This window comes from Schistocerca gregaria, chromosome 1 (genome assembly GCF_023897955.1).
Source record: "Schistocerca gregaria isolate iqSchGreg1 chromosome 1, iqSchGreg1.2, whole genome shotgun sequence".
Classification (NCBI taxonomy): Eukaryota; Metazoa; Arthropoda; class Insecta; order Orthoptera; family Acrididae; genus Schistocerca; species Schistocerca gregaria.
This window is the reverse complement of record NC_064920.1, coordinates 128,868,861-128,884,210: the sequence shown is the minus strand read 5'-3', so window position 1 is coordinate 128,884,210 and position 15,350 is coordinate 128,868,861. Positions and strand designations below refer to the sequence as shown.

The following is a 15,350-nucleotide window of genomic DNA, read 5'->3' as shown; positions in this document are numbered from 1 at the left end:
ATATCTAATGATGATTTTATAGATGAGAAAGAGCTTCAACACAAAGGAAAGCAAAATAATAAAAACTATTTTCCCTTCTTTTCCACAACAGACAATGACAATGGATGAAAGTGAGTTAATCAAAAGAAACCGCTTTAGTTCTTCTCAGACCCTCGGAGGGACCACAATGGGTTCTTCAGTGTCACACGTAACATCGACTTTGCTGTCTACAAACTTTATCCCATTTATTTCATTTTTCTTCGAATTCTTAGAGCGGTTATGTCGGACAGTAACTGTAGTGAATAATCATGATGCAATAGCTGCAGAGTGTTATTCTTTATGATGCAATCACGTTAAAAGATTCGAACCATCAAAACAAAAATCATGGACTCTCACAGATGTTGGACTCTCATAACCATAGGATTACTGTTATAAACTGAACAAGAATAGGAAGCTGGATCATTGGATAAAGTAATATTCAGGTATGTAAATTATTGCTGCATATTAATAACCATTTGCTTGATCCTTAATATTACTTGATTGGACGGCAAGTCAACATCACACCACAGTGTAGACTACTTGCGGATATCTTGACAAAACGAACATTAAAATTAGTGCTGGAGGTAACACAAGCGGGACTTGATGTAACCGTTTAGTAAATACCTATGTGAAAAATATCATCTTTCCTGGGGCATTCTTACTTCAACTACAAAAAGGATCTCTAAGACACATCCATCTTATCCCTGTCTAACGACTAATATATCAACAACAAAGACATTCGATATGGTTGACAGTCAAAAGTCGTTCGATTAAATTTATCTACAACAGAAGCAATCATTACCGTCATTAATTAGTTATCCTAGCGGAGAATACTTGGCCAAATATCGCCAAGAGAATGGAATCCGATGATACACCCTGATTTTTGGTATGTTTGATTTCTAATGCCGGCAAAATCCAGATTGTGCAGCCTCTTTCCTATATAAACAGGTGTCAGCCAGATCCACTTACAACCTATATCAACTAAGTCTCATTATTAATTAGACACAATGTGTGGGCAAGGAGAATCCAGAACACCATGAAAGACAATATGAAGACTGGCAAACATACCTCACAAAATGATAAAACTCTTGGTGTGAAGTTATACTCCAGGACATAGAGGGAGTGACAATCTGAAATTCCATCCTCCGGTTCCTTATTAAGTGGTATTCCATCGACGGTGAGAAATCTCAAGGTGATAAAAAACTAAGGGCAAGTGATTTTCATTAGTAACATATCCATTTCCACTGCGATGAACCATAAACTTTTTAAAACATGCTCATGAAAGTATCCATATGCACACTCCCTAGGTTCAGAGGCAACTGAGAAAATTGCGGACGTCATATTCCAAGTTCCAGTGGGTGGCCCCTAGAATCTGCTAAAAGACTTCTTCAATTATCAGATCAATAATAAGATTGAAACTTCCTGGCAGATTAAAACTGTGGGCCCGACCGAGACTCGAACTCGGGACCTTTGCCTTTCGCGGGCAAGTGCTCTACCAACTGAGCTATCGAAACACGACTCACGCCCGCTACTCACAGCTTTACTTCTGCCAGTATCTCGTCTCCTACCTTCCAACCTTTACAGAAGCTCTTCTGCGAACCTTGCAGAACTAGCACTCCTGAAAAACTGAGTTAATCGATCAACGACGAACTTGAACGGATGTCTTACGACGTCCGCCCCGAACAGATATAACGAACGAAAGCGAACAAAATGAGATTTAAAAAAAAAAGAGAGAGACAGAGAGAGAGAGATGGTAGAGCACCTGCCCGCGTAAGGCAAAGGTCCCGAGTTCGAGTCTCGGTCGGGCACACAGTTTTAATCTGCCAGGAAGTTTCATATCAGCGCACACTCCGCTGCAGAGTGAAAATCTCATTCTGGAAACATCCCCCAGGCTGTGACTAAGCCATGTCTCCGCTATATCCTTTCTTTCAGGAGTGCTAGTTCTGCAAAGTTCGAAGAAGAGCTTCTGTAAAGTTTGGAAGGTAGGAGACGAGATACTGGCAGAAGTAAAGCTGTGAGTACCGGCCGTGAGTCGTGCTTCAGTAGCTCAGTTGGTAGAGCACTTGCCTGCGAAAGGCAAAGGTCCCGAGTTCGAGTCTCGGTCGGGCACACAGTTTTAATCTGCCAGTAAGTTTCATATCAGCGCACACTCCGCTGCAGAGTGAAAATCTTATTCTGGAATAATAAGATTATCTACAATCCACAGGTAGGACGACCACATAACCAAAAGATGCACACTGAACAATATAAGTAAATTTAACAATAGTAATATATATCATTCCATTGAGTTGATGGATCGGTTCAGCAGGGGGTTAGACAATTTCATGAGTAATATTTACTTCCAGGAAGCCGTTCACCTCAGATACTTAGCTATTAGAAGTCGTGGGTCGCCAGAGCTAGCCAAACGATTCCCTTTTGGAGAATTTTATGAACTAGCGATCGCACCAGTCCATAGGAGAGTGGTCGCGTGTAGCACATTCTGAGTCACCTCCAGCCAACTGTTCATCTCGTCCTCAGACACATGGCTTTTGTCCTCCTGATGGAGTCGTTCCAGATGCAGGGTCGCTGGCAGCTTCTGTGATAACGATGGTCGGAAATATAACACGTCCTGAATACTAACTCAGGGCACCAAACAAACTGAGCACTGTGTTACACAATGCAATTGTCAACTGAGAATTGAGAGCATTGAAATCTTTGAAATATTAGCACAAGTAGTACAAATTCGTGACGTAGTAGACATCATCAATGGAATGCCGTATGTGCCATTTAAATTTTGTTTGTTCACCCAATAGTTCTGTCAATACGCAAAAACGTTAGCTTCTAAGGCTCCAGTGAGTGGTTCCAAAACAGAGCTAGCTATTATTTCGATACACAGAGACTCTTACTGGGAAAAGAGTAATTTCCTGATCGGAACTTCAATTGATGACTTGTTTTCGGGAAATATCCTGAGTTCATTCAGCTGAAATGCTTACGTGCTTACGTACTGCCGAAACGCATATGAATATCTGGGAACAATAAAAGATATAGAGTTGTCCTACGTTAAAATCTTGAAACCTAGACAGGGTACTACGGCATTTAAGACAACAAGTTCTACGTTATGGAACAAGTGGCAACCGCCATTGCTCAATATGAAATTCCCTCATTCAAGAATTATCAGGGAGGGTATTCTCATGGGAGCCGTTCAAACAAATTTTTAGTTGTCAAGAGCCCATGCAGCTTACCTCAGCAACCAGAAGTTTGAGAGAACAAGACTGAAATCAGAGAGAAAACATTATTTTTGAGTCTCACCACGAGATACCAGGTATAAGAGCATTTGACAATTTTGAAATCTCGTTTTTGAGCCTACGCTGTGTGTAGTGATCTGGAAGAACACAGCTCACATAGTGCACGTGGTGTGTACAATGCGTTCTCGAGGAATTTAAGGCATTGACTTTTTAGGCTTTTGGAATGCTATGACAGTAAAACCACCAAAGTTTTACCGCTACGGGCAGCGCCAGCAATAGGCTCCTTCTAGCTAATAGTCTTAAGCGAGATGTACTTACAGTGCCCTCTGAGCACCAATATACAGCGCCGGGACCGTGGCACCAAGATTTGCTGCACGAAGGGAGTTTATGGACGGGCGAGGGAACACTTGAAGGTATGTACGACATGTAGCGTACACAAACTAATTCTGGAAAAAGAAAGAAAAGGAGACAACAGGACAGTTGCCTGAAGCATTGACTAAAAAGTCTGGAGTACACCTCCATGTTTTGGAAGACGTCATTGGTAGGAGGAACCACCCAAGTGTGTGTAAGTAGTCACAACCCTGGAGACTACTACCTGACTCAAGTTTTGTGAAGCCCCAAATATACATTCAGTAAACGTGGAAGACGAACTCAACGTTATATATGTGGTATTTGCTCTTTTGGAGATGTCCAAAACAACGCACACCATTTTGATCCTGCAGCCACTATGAACCAAGATAGAAAGAATTAGAGACATTAGCGACAGTGGGCGCTGACTTCAATAAATGGAGAAGATTCAAAATCTGTGCAGCGCTAGGATTTGAACCCAGGTCTCCTGCTTACTAGGAAGATGCGCTGACCACAACTACATCCAGACACAGTGGTCATCCCAACTGCACAGGCAACCCTACCCCGACTTCCGTCAGACCCAAATTCTCAACTGGACCAGACACTACTAGTGTAGTGCCCCTTTTCAGTGGTCCAGTTATTTATATCAATGGGGTACGTTGAAAATTTGTTACAGAGCAATCTACAATTGATATTTATATCAATGGGAAAAGTAGAAAATTTGTGTCAGACCCATCTAAAACTGATGACTGTCATGACTCCTCTCAACCAGTCACTTATCAACTGTTGTTGATTATATCTTTGTTAGGCTTGTCCCAAGGGAGAAACAGCTGAAAGATGCATTCAGAGTCTTTGGGCGTCAAATAGATCATGCCCCTACCAGAGCAACAGACCAGCACAAAAAAGTTAGGCACTACCCAGACTTGTACAGCAATGAACAAGCGATTACTCTCAGAACTGGACATTTATCATCGTCTGAACAGTTTTACGAACAACAAATAACCATAAGCATGTTATACCATTCCTCAGGTTGTTCCTCAGGTATCTGTATGGATTAGCCATTTCCAAACAGAGACTATTGAGAAGGTGAGTTAGGTGAACCGAGATAACATGGGTATCAATTTTCATCTAACAAGAATCAACTTTCATTTAACTAATTGACACTGCGATGGAGAGATGCCCATATCCTTTACATTCTATAAAGACGATGATGTCAAAATATGCTTCATGATTTCAGTACAAGTTCTACAATGCATATCTCATATATTCTATAAAGTCGATGATCTCAAGATATTCTTTCTGATTTCTTTACAAGGTCTACAGTCAATCAGCACAGACGAAGTGATAGTGCATACTGTTACACATGTGCGTGGGAAAGTTGAGCAATTAGCTATAACTTTACATCAGTTGTATAATGTATCACCGACCTACTTCACCTTTTCGAAACAGCTTCATGCAAAACATTTCACTTCAGTCATACTTCCAACATTCGAAGAACATGTAGTGCCAACAACGCCTTTATTTGTCTGTTAGATGATTATATAGGAAGACAGTAAAGCAAAGCACACAGCAGTTCGAAGCAGACATTCCGCCCTGTATAATGTCAAGTGTTGGTATCATGAGGAGCATTTTATCATCTGATGAGACATTCCAAATACAAGATCAGCTGGTAGCTCTGCTTCACATTAAGGTGCTTACTGATGCATTTCTTGTAACATAGCTTCGTATGTTTCCATGAGCAAAATGTGCCGTGTTGTTAACCAGTCTTTGTTGTTCTTTTACAATTCTGCAAAAATAAATGTATGGTAATCGAGACAAATAAAAGACATCTTGCGAGTCAACTTAATTCCTAATGCCTACATTTGCAAGAGTTGTTAGTACAGGAATACACCTTAATTATAATAAGCCTAGGTCTGCACCAACAGTGTTGCACCATTCCGTCAGTCCTCCAATCAAACTAAAAGCCCACAAGGCTGTGTCTTACGAAGCCGTTCGTGTCCTTAGAGGTTACAGTGCCAAAGTAATGTCAGCTTTGTATGAATATTGTGTGTGTCTCTGGAAGTATTAATAGGAAGAAGTGTAATGGTCATACTGATCCCACAAGTGGGTACAGGCATAGATGAAAGATCCAAAAACAAGTGGAGACTGCTGATCAAGATGTGCACAATACAAATATGGTGTGGATCACAATCAGAGATGAAGGAAACACTGACCTCTGTGGATAATAAATAATTAGCATCAAAAGCTTATCAAAACATACGTGACTTTTGTAGGGAAAAACATATTGAGACTGTTACAGCCTTCCTCTCCAACATATACTTTTCCAAAAATGAGTGGCTAGGATAGCCTATGCTCACGCATCTTATGCGATTTGTCTCGACTTTTAGCCAACGCTCCACTGACGCTCGTGGAAAGATACTTAATTCCCCCTTGGTTTATTGCCAATTAACAGGGGTTCGAGACACTATGGGATGTAGCCTCGACATATGCCTCATAAACACGGGATTTCGCCACTAAGACAGAGTACCGTTAAATTGACATCTATGATGCTGCTTCTCTCGCTGTACTGTGAGAAATACAGGGATTTTAAGTAATACTACAGTTTGTGCGGCATATCTACACAGCTGGAGCAGCGATGTGCATAATATTCAGGTTACTGAGGAATGTCGGCACATAGATAGGTGGTGACTGGAGGAATGGGTGAGCTGTAGTAGACATAAGAGATGTCTCACTTAATAAGAGGAGAAAAAATTCTTGGGTGACATAAGCAACGTGATCAAAGTCTTGACGTTAATCGTAACAACGAAAAGTGTGAGATGATCCACATGAGTTCCAAAAGAAATCCGTTGGAATTCGATTACTCGATAAATAGTACAATTCTCAAGGCTGTCAATTCAACTAAGTACCTGGGTGTTTATATTACGAACAACTTCAGTTGGAAGGACCACACAGATAATATTGTCGGGAAGGCGAGCCAAAGGTTGCGTTTCATTGGCAGGACACTTAGAAGATGCAACAAGTCCACTAAAGAGACAGCTTACACTACACTCGTTCGTCCTCTGTTAGAATATTGCTGCGCGGTGTGGGATCCTTACCAGGTGGGATTGACGGAGGACATCGAGAGGGTGCAAAGAAGGGCAGCTCGTTTTGTATTATCGCGTTATAGGGGAGAGAGTGTGGCAGATATGATACACGAGTTGGGATGGAAGTCATTACAGCATAGACGTTTTTCGTCGCGGCGAGACCTTTTTACGAAATTTCAGTCACCAACTTTCTCTTCCGAATGCGAAAATATTTTGTTGAGCCCAACCTACATAGGTAGGAATGATCATCAAAATAAAATAAGAGAAATCAGAGCTCGAACAGAAAGGTTTAGGTGTTCGTTTTTCCCGCTCGCTGTTCGGGAGTGGAATAGTAGAGAGATAGTATGATTGTGGTTCGATGAACCCTCTGCCAAGCACTTAAATGTGAATTGCAGAGTAGTCATGTAGATGTAGATGTTAGTTGCTAACTACCATATGGTGCAATCTGGAATGCAAGGTTATGTCAGAAATTGTTTTTTCGATGTACTATCGCACCGAAGTCATCCAGAACCATACAACGGCCAGTAGAATCCACCTTCTCAGTGTCGCCGCACATGAGAAGATAAGGTTTCCTTCTGTGCTCTTAGGTGCCCATAGAATCGGTGTCTCCTGTGAAGTTGGTGTTCACTATGATATACATACTCTCACTACCCACGATGTGCAAAGTCATAAATGACTTCCTTCCTCTTCCTCTTGTGCCAGGGCACGTCTTGGACAGGCAGGCCAGGTTCGATGTTGGCTCGCACTAACTCACTGGGAAGCAGGCAGCGAATCATGACTAAATTTGGGTCGAATGCGTTAAGGAGATTGGGTACTTTTGACACGTTAAATTTAATTTTCCACAACTTCGTCGAAATGCGGTTCAAGTACAGCTGTTGTTGACCCCTTGCTCCTCCCTGCCAGTAATTCAATCAACTATGCAGATTAACCATGACCCAGATATCACGAAGGTTCTAAATGAATGGCGAGGGCATGGTCAAAAATATTAGAACCTTCACAGATGACAAAACTGGTGAATTATCAGAAATGTTCGAGGACTGAATAAAGACGAAGGTCCCAGATCATGTTCCGACGGAGCCTGACAGTGATAAAGTAGTGTAAAAATGAGTGCCAGCGGCATTATGGAAGTGGATGCCTCTGGGGTAGGTCTCTCGAGAGGTGGATCCACATTATGTACTAATTACATTAAGTTTTGCTCATGGAGATCCATGTACTCATATATGATGTTACACTCTGGAATAAAAACGATCTGCCGTCAATACTTGACACAACACACAGCATTCCGTATTTGGTCTTTAAAAAGTTATTTAACACACGCAAAGCAGCCTCACATTGCTCACACAGACGTTAAGAGTTCGATTAATACCTAAGGTGCACAATAACCCAGATGAAAGATCTCGGTTTATTTGTTTGACAATAACCAGGGAAGAAAAAACATGAATCTCTTATGCGAAACCTCTGCTCAGTACCAAGGGAAGAAGCCACCTCATTTCAGAATACCTGATTCATATCTTCAATTACCTATCAGGAAATGAATTAGAAATAGGTTTTTGCTGAAAAATAGTAAATCCCCACCGCTCCTTCAGGCAATGGTAAGAAATATATATAAAAAAATCTGAACACATCTGAATCCAAAAACAGTTATGGTACCATACCCAGTAATCTCTTTTCAAGCGGAATTGAGGTAAATGAGTGGGTAGAAGACAAGTACACAGACGCTTTTTTACACAGGGCAAGTGATAACGATGGCTAAGAAGAAGAAAATTGTGTCCCTGCGCCATCGACAAACATTCCTGAAGACTGGAAAATCATTGTAGTACACGCAACACAAAAGGGAGTTAAAAGTACTAGCTAGACTTATGCATTGATGGTCTCGGAGAAGTGATCGCTCTTCTGCCTGAAGGAACTCAACATAGCAAAACCTATTTTTCGGTATTTCCTCCAAAATACGACGACACTGAATGAAATATAGCCAATCAAATTACTTTTTTTTCTCCTCAGACACTAGTAAAGGCCCCAATACGTTCCTCAGCCTCAAATGCGGCACTGACTTTGCATTCTGGAATCTTTTCCTCGAATTCCTGTATCAATTATTTGGGACACCAGGACTATACGCAAACACACACTGGTTTCCTGAATCTTGCATTGTAGCTGCTGTCCAAACTTAATCCCACTATAGCGCTCGTGGATGAACCTGATGCGACATGCACATAATAATAAACTTGATGATATAATCGCGCTGGAAGATTTGAACGATTAAGACAAAAAGGTTGAACTCTCATAACCATAGGATTACCACTATTAATTGAACTAATTTGAAGAATTATAAGATACATCATCGTACAGAGTAGCAATGACGTATGTAAATTGATGCTCACTATTAATGGATAATTTCCCTTGCAGGACGAGACGATATCACATCCAAGTGTTGACTATTAGAAGGTATACTGGCAGAACAAACATTGAAATTATGACTCGTCGCGAACCACGAGGGAACTTACTGAAGCATGCTAGTAGATGTCTTTCAGGAGCACTCTCACTCCAGGCTTCCAGGAGGATCTCCAGAACTGGCAATGTAAATGAATTCTGTACAAATCTGACGATTGCTATACACTCAATAGCCAATGCGTTGTGTTTCCCAATCTCTTCACAAATGGCAACCAGATACAGTACATCAATCAGAACTCAATTCGGAATACCTTCAGAATAGTTCAAAACATTAAGCTATTCCTTCGAAGAAATATGTAGGAGAAAAGATACTTGTGCATCAGGGAGTATTTGGACACACTACATTGGAAGTATTTTGGGTATTAGAATCATCTACTACACTGGTCACCTACTCTTGCTTTAACTGCGCTGTGACGAATTCTCCAAATGGATCACCTGTGACTATAGACAACTACTAATGTTCTGTGATACAATTGCAGATAAATCGTCATATCCCCAGTAACCACAAAGCCTGTTGTTGCTCCTGGACGATTGCGTCAGGAATTATTGAAAGTGCCAAACACAATGTTCGGTAACAGTCTGACAGACATCTCGAACATTGCATATTATCAAAGATCAACGTTGCAGCCAATAACACATGGAAATCGCATCTCTCAACATGACGATATAGAAGCAGTAAACACTACATCAAATGGCTCAAAGATAAGATTAGAAAAATTAACCTATAGTACCGTGAAAGACTTCTCATCTACCTGGAAGTGACATAATTATAAAGAAAAGATCTAATATGCAGAGGTTCGACCAATGTTCAGCCATTGGGGGCATCCAACTGTCGACGAAGAGGCAGGATGCCATAAAGCAAGGATGAATGGGCAGACATGACATATTCCTGGCGTTAGATGTGTACTAAAAACTTTGTTGTTATTAAAGACAAATTAGCATGTTTTTCGCACACAAACCTATGAAATTAAGGAGTGGGTAAGTTTCTCAATTACGGTAGCAAGTTTCTCAACATGTTGTTGTCTGAGGTCCACATATAAAATGAAGCCTGCTGCTGTCCCAACAAGGAGTTCGAATTTGATTATTTTGTTGAGTGTACTGAGCAGGCGGAGGGTAGATTACTTGAGCAACTCACATGCTAACATAGGTCATCTACACTCCTGGAAATGGAAAACAGAACACATTGACACCGGTGTGTCAGACCCACCATACTTGCTCCGGACACTGCGAGAGGGCTGTACAAGCAATGATCACACGCACGGCACAACGGACACACCAGGAAACGCGGTGTTGGCCGTCGAATGGCGCTAGCTGCGCAGCATTTGTGCACCGCCGCCGTCAGTGTCAAGCCAGTTAGCCGTGGCATCGCAGTCTTTAACACTGGTAGCATGCCGCGACACCGTGGACGTGAACCGTATGTGCAGTTGACGGACTTTGAGCGAGGGCGCATAGTGGGCATGCGGGAGGCCGGGTGGACGTACCGCCGAATTGCTCAACACGTGGGGCGTGAGGTCTCCACAGTACATCGATGTTGTCGCCAGTGGTCGGCGGAAGGTGCACGTGCCCGTCGACCTGGGACCGGATCGCAGCGACGCACGGATGCACGCCAAGACCGTAGGATCCTACGCAGTGCCGTAGGGGACCGCACCGCCACTTCCCAGCAAATTAGGGACACTGTTGCTCCTGGGGTATCGGCGAGGACAATTCGCAACCGTCTCCATGAAGCTGTGCTACGGTCCCGCACACCGTTAGGCCGTCTTCCGCTCACGCCCCAACATCGTGCAGCCCGCCTCTAGTGGTGTCGCGACAGGCGTGAATGGAGGGACGAATGGAGACGTGTCGTCTTCAGCGATGAGAGTCGCTTCTGCCTTGGTGCCAATGATGGTCGTATGCGTGTTTGGCGCCGTGCAGGTGAGCGCCACAATCAGGACTGCATACGACCGAGGCACATAGGGCCAACAGCCGGCATCATGGTGTGGGGAGCGATCTCCTACACTGGTCATACACCTCTGGTGATCGTCGAGGGGACACTGAATAGTGCACGGTACATCCAAACCGTCATCGAACCCATCGTTCTACCATTCCTAGACCGGCAAGGGAACTTGCTGTTCCAACAGGACAATGCACGTCCGCATGTATCCCGTGCCACCCAACGTGCTCTAGAAGGTGTAAGTCAACTACCCTGGCCAGCAAGATCTCCGGATCTGTCCCCCATTGAGCATGTTTGGGACTGCGTCGTCTCACGCGGTCTGCACGTCCAGCACGAACGCTGGTCCAACTGAGGCGCCAGGTGGAAATGGCATGGCAAGCCGTTCCACAGGAGTACATCCAGCATCTTTACGATCGTCTCCATGGGAGAATAGCAGCCTACATTGCTGCGAAAGGTGGATATACACTGTACTAGTGCCGACATTGTGCATGCTCTGTTGCCTGTGTCTATGTGCCTGTGGTTCTGTCAGTGTGATCATGTGATGTATCTGACCCCAGGAATGTGTCAATAAAGTTTCCCCTTCCTGGAACAATGAATTCACAGTGTTCTTATTTCAATTTCCAGGAGTGTCTTAGCACCAGTAGTCGGTCTACCACCCAGGTAACCAAATACCAGAAGAATGGTGCTAGAAAAACAATTTAAAAGAAGCAACATCACAGTGAAAGAAATATGTTCCCTAGACGCATCAGGAAACGTTTCAGAGGACTGACAGACAATAGCATTTAATGCACAGGAGAGCGACCTTAAGGTCTCAGCTCTTTCCAATCATTCTTTTGAGGATGTGATTATACATTGGTGCAACATAGCTGAATAGTGCTGCCACACTGCCGAACAGACTTGAGCATTTAATTCTTGGGATTGGCTAATATATGACTGGTACCTTAATGGTAACCAGCGTGGTTGTCACATCGGTGATACACCACTAAACTGACTTCAAGTGTTTATTTCATAGAGAACTCGACAGTTATAATATTCTTTCCATGGTGCACATACCCTGAACTGCTGACTACATTGAACGGCACACCCTCACCACAGTATCGTCGCTCGATATAAGACACTGAGATACAAAGAACTGTGTGAATCTGCATGTACACTCATATACACCTGAAAACTTGGTTTAGAAAGTCCTGTTCTATCCAATCAACGAGAGCACCATTCCAGCTGAAAGTCTTGCGTATATGTCCTCGTAAAAATGAGAAATCGTTTCACGAAATCAGAAGGAGAATGAAAGCCCTTTTAGAAATTCTACAGGATCACTGTCACTACTGGTGAAACTTGAAGCTCTACTGACCTGGAGGTAACGGAGGACTACCAGTGGCATTCATTCAGTGGGCTCAAGGGAAGTACTATTACCCAGTATAAACAGAAAACTGAGGCAAATCTACTAGAAATATTAAAGTTTAATAGTACAGCAAATATCGTTTGACAAAAGCGATATTATACAATATTTTAAGGTTAATGTTGCTGATTTTTCATAATTATCGATTAAATTTATAAGTTTGCGATCACTGTTAAGTTATAACTTCGTCAGTAGACGTTGGTGTAAGGTTACAAGGACTAAAGGATGTAATTTCTTTACTGGTACTACTGGAAACATACCCTGTTTAAGAGACTAATTACACACATGGTTCAGTTTCGTGATATCTAAACGCCATAAGCAATCTCTATAGTTTTAATAACGATCATATAGGCATGCTGCTGTTGGCGGGAAGGTAAGCAACCACGCTCGCAACTCATCGTACTTCTGAGCGGCGAAATAATGGCAACCCAAGCAGGGTAGCCCGTCGGGTGAAAAGTCGAATACAGCGGCACAATTTTCTTGCCCATAGTTTTCAAGCAGGTGAGAACCATATTACAACTTGGTTGACCGACAACTGGATCTTGCATTGTAAGTAGAGAATTTGGCGTGTAACTTTTCAGTGCCCATCTTTACAACTGGGAGGGGATCTTGCATAATGTAGAAAGGGCAGAGCTGTCAAGGAGTCAATTCACTCGGACCACACTACTGCATATGGGGGAGAGGCGTCTTATACGGTAAAAATAATACGGAGAGTACGAGATATACCCAGTGGGTCATGTTGGCAAGAGACAGCGAACTGATTTAAACTCGTTAGGCCGACAAAATACAAACGACGAAGAAACAAAGCTTGCACGCACGAAGAGTCTATCATGTCAACGTTTGGTTATGGACACAACACGTGGGCCTCGTCATCAAACTGTTATAAAGAACCAACACACCAACACACAGTTATGTGTGCAAGTCACTGGCTCCCCTTCTTACATAACTACGAAGACTCTGTTGCCAATAATGTTTAGGCTATCGACCTCGATTTCCAATTAGAATAGCAGTGTGTTAGAAGAAATCTTAAAGAGGATAATACTAATGGTGCAGGAGGTTTATGAACGGTAGCTTCTCAAAGCACGTTTGAGTAATGCTAATTAATAGTCGAAAACGCACAAAAAAGGTTGTTCAAGATCCTGAATCGACTCTTAAACTTGTGGCTAAAAGTTGTTACCAGTAAATTTAATATAGTAAATACTATTTTCAGTTTCTTCGACAACACACCATGACGTTACAAGAGACGGAGGTGTTAAGGGGAATCCACATTCTCTCACATCGAAGCAGATATCCCAACAGATTCATTGGTCTTATACGTAGCAGAGAATTCTCCTCGTGGAATCCGTGCTACAGAAAGCTCCTCACATTCTTCTTTAAATTTTTAGACCAGTCTAGAATTTCATGATTTTGCAAGTGAGATCACTTCAATTGACCACTTAACCAACTCGTGCCAATATGTTAATATTCTATTGCGCCTGAAACACAAGCATCAGTTTGGTAGTAACCAATGACTTGTATTTCCAATCTGTACCCAAGTGGCGACCGGATACAGTACTTAATCAGAACTCAATTGGGAATACCTTCAGAATAGCTGAAAACATTAAGCTATTCCTTGGTAATGGGTACACCTTCGAAGAAATATGTAGGAGAAAAGATACTTGTGCATCAGGGAGTATATGGACACACTACATTGGAAGTATTTTGGGTATCAGAATCATCTACTACACTGGTCACCTACTCTTGTTTCATCTGCGCTGTGACGAATTCTCGAAATGGATCACCAGTGACTATAGACAGCTACTAATGATCTGTGATACAATTGCAGCCAGATTGTCATATCACTGGTAACCACGAAGCCTGTTGTTGCACCTGGACGACTGTATCAGGAATTATTAATACTGCTAAACAGAATGTTCGGTAACAGTCGGACAGACATCTCGAACCAAGCTAATAATCAAAGATTAACGCTGAAACCCATAACACACTGAAATCAAATCTCTCAACATGATGGTATAGAAGCAGTAAACATCAAATGGCTCAAAGATGACATTAGAAAAATTAACCTATAGTACCGTGAAAGACTTCTCATCTACCTGGAAGTGACATAATTATAAAGAAAAGATCTAATATGCAGAGGTTCGACCAATGTTCAGCCATTGGGGGCACCCAACTGTGGACGAAGAAGCAGGATGCCATAAAGCGAGGATGAATGGACATACATGACATATTCCTGGCGTTAGATGTGTACTAAAAACTTTGTTGTTATTAAAGACACATTTGCATGTTTTTCGCACACAAACCTATGAAATTAAGGAGTGGGTAAGTTTCTCAATTACGGTAGCAAGTTTCTCAACATGTTGTTGTCTGAGGTCCACATATAAAATGAAGCCTGCTGCTGTCCCAACAAGGAGTTCGAATTTGATTATTTTGTTGATTGTACTGAGCAGGCGGAGGGTAAATTACTCGAGCAGCTCACATGCTAACATAAGTCATCTATGGTCACCAGAAGTCGGGCTACCACCCAGGTAACCAAATACCAGCATAATGATGCTAGAAGAACAATTTAAAAGAAGCAACATCACAGTGAAAGAAATATGTTCCCTAGACGCATCAGGAAACGCTTCAAGAGGACTGACACACAATAGTGTTTAATGCACAGGAGAGCGACCTTAAGGTCTCAGCTCTTTCCAATCATTCTTTTGAGGATGTGATTATACATTGGTGCAACATAGCTGAATAGTGCTGCCACACTGCCGAACAGACTTGAGCATTTAATTCTTGAGATTGGCTAATCTATGACTGGTACCTTAATGGTAACCCGGGTGGTTGTCACATCGGTATTCATTTCCATGGTGCACATTCCCTGAACTACTGACTACATTAAAGGACTCTCTATCACC

At 42.4% G+C, this 15,350-nt stretch overlaps 1 non-coding gene across 1 annotated transcript; it reads right to left on the bottom strand.

The window, feature by feature from the left end:
* Positions 1–1,455: 1,455 nt before the first annotated feature.
* On the bottom strand, positions 1,456–1,532 carry Trnas-cga (transfer RNA serine (anticodon CGA)). The gene has a single exon. It is a non-coding gene; the product is annotated as a tRNA-Ser (tRNA).
* Between the last annotated feature and the right edge of the window lie 13,818 nt (positions 1,533–15,350).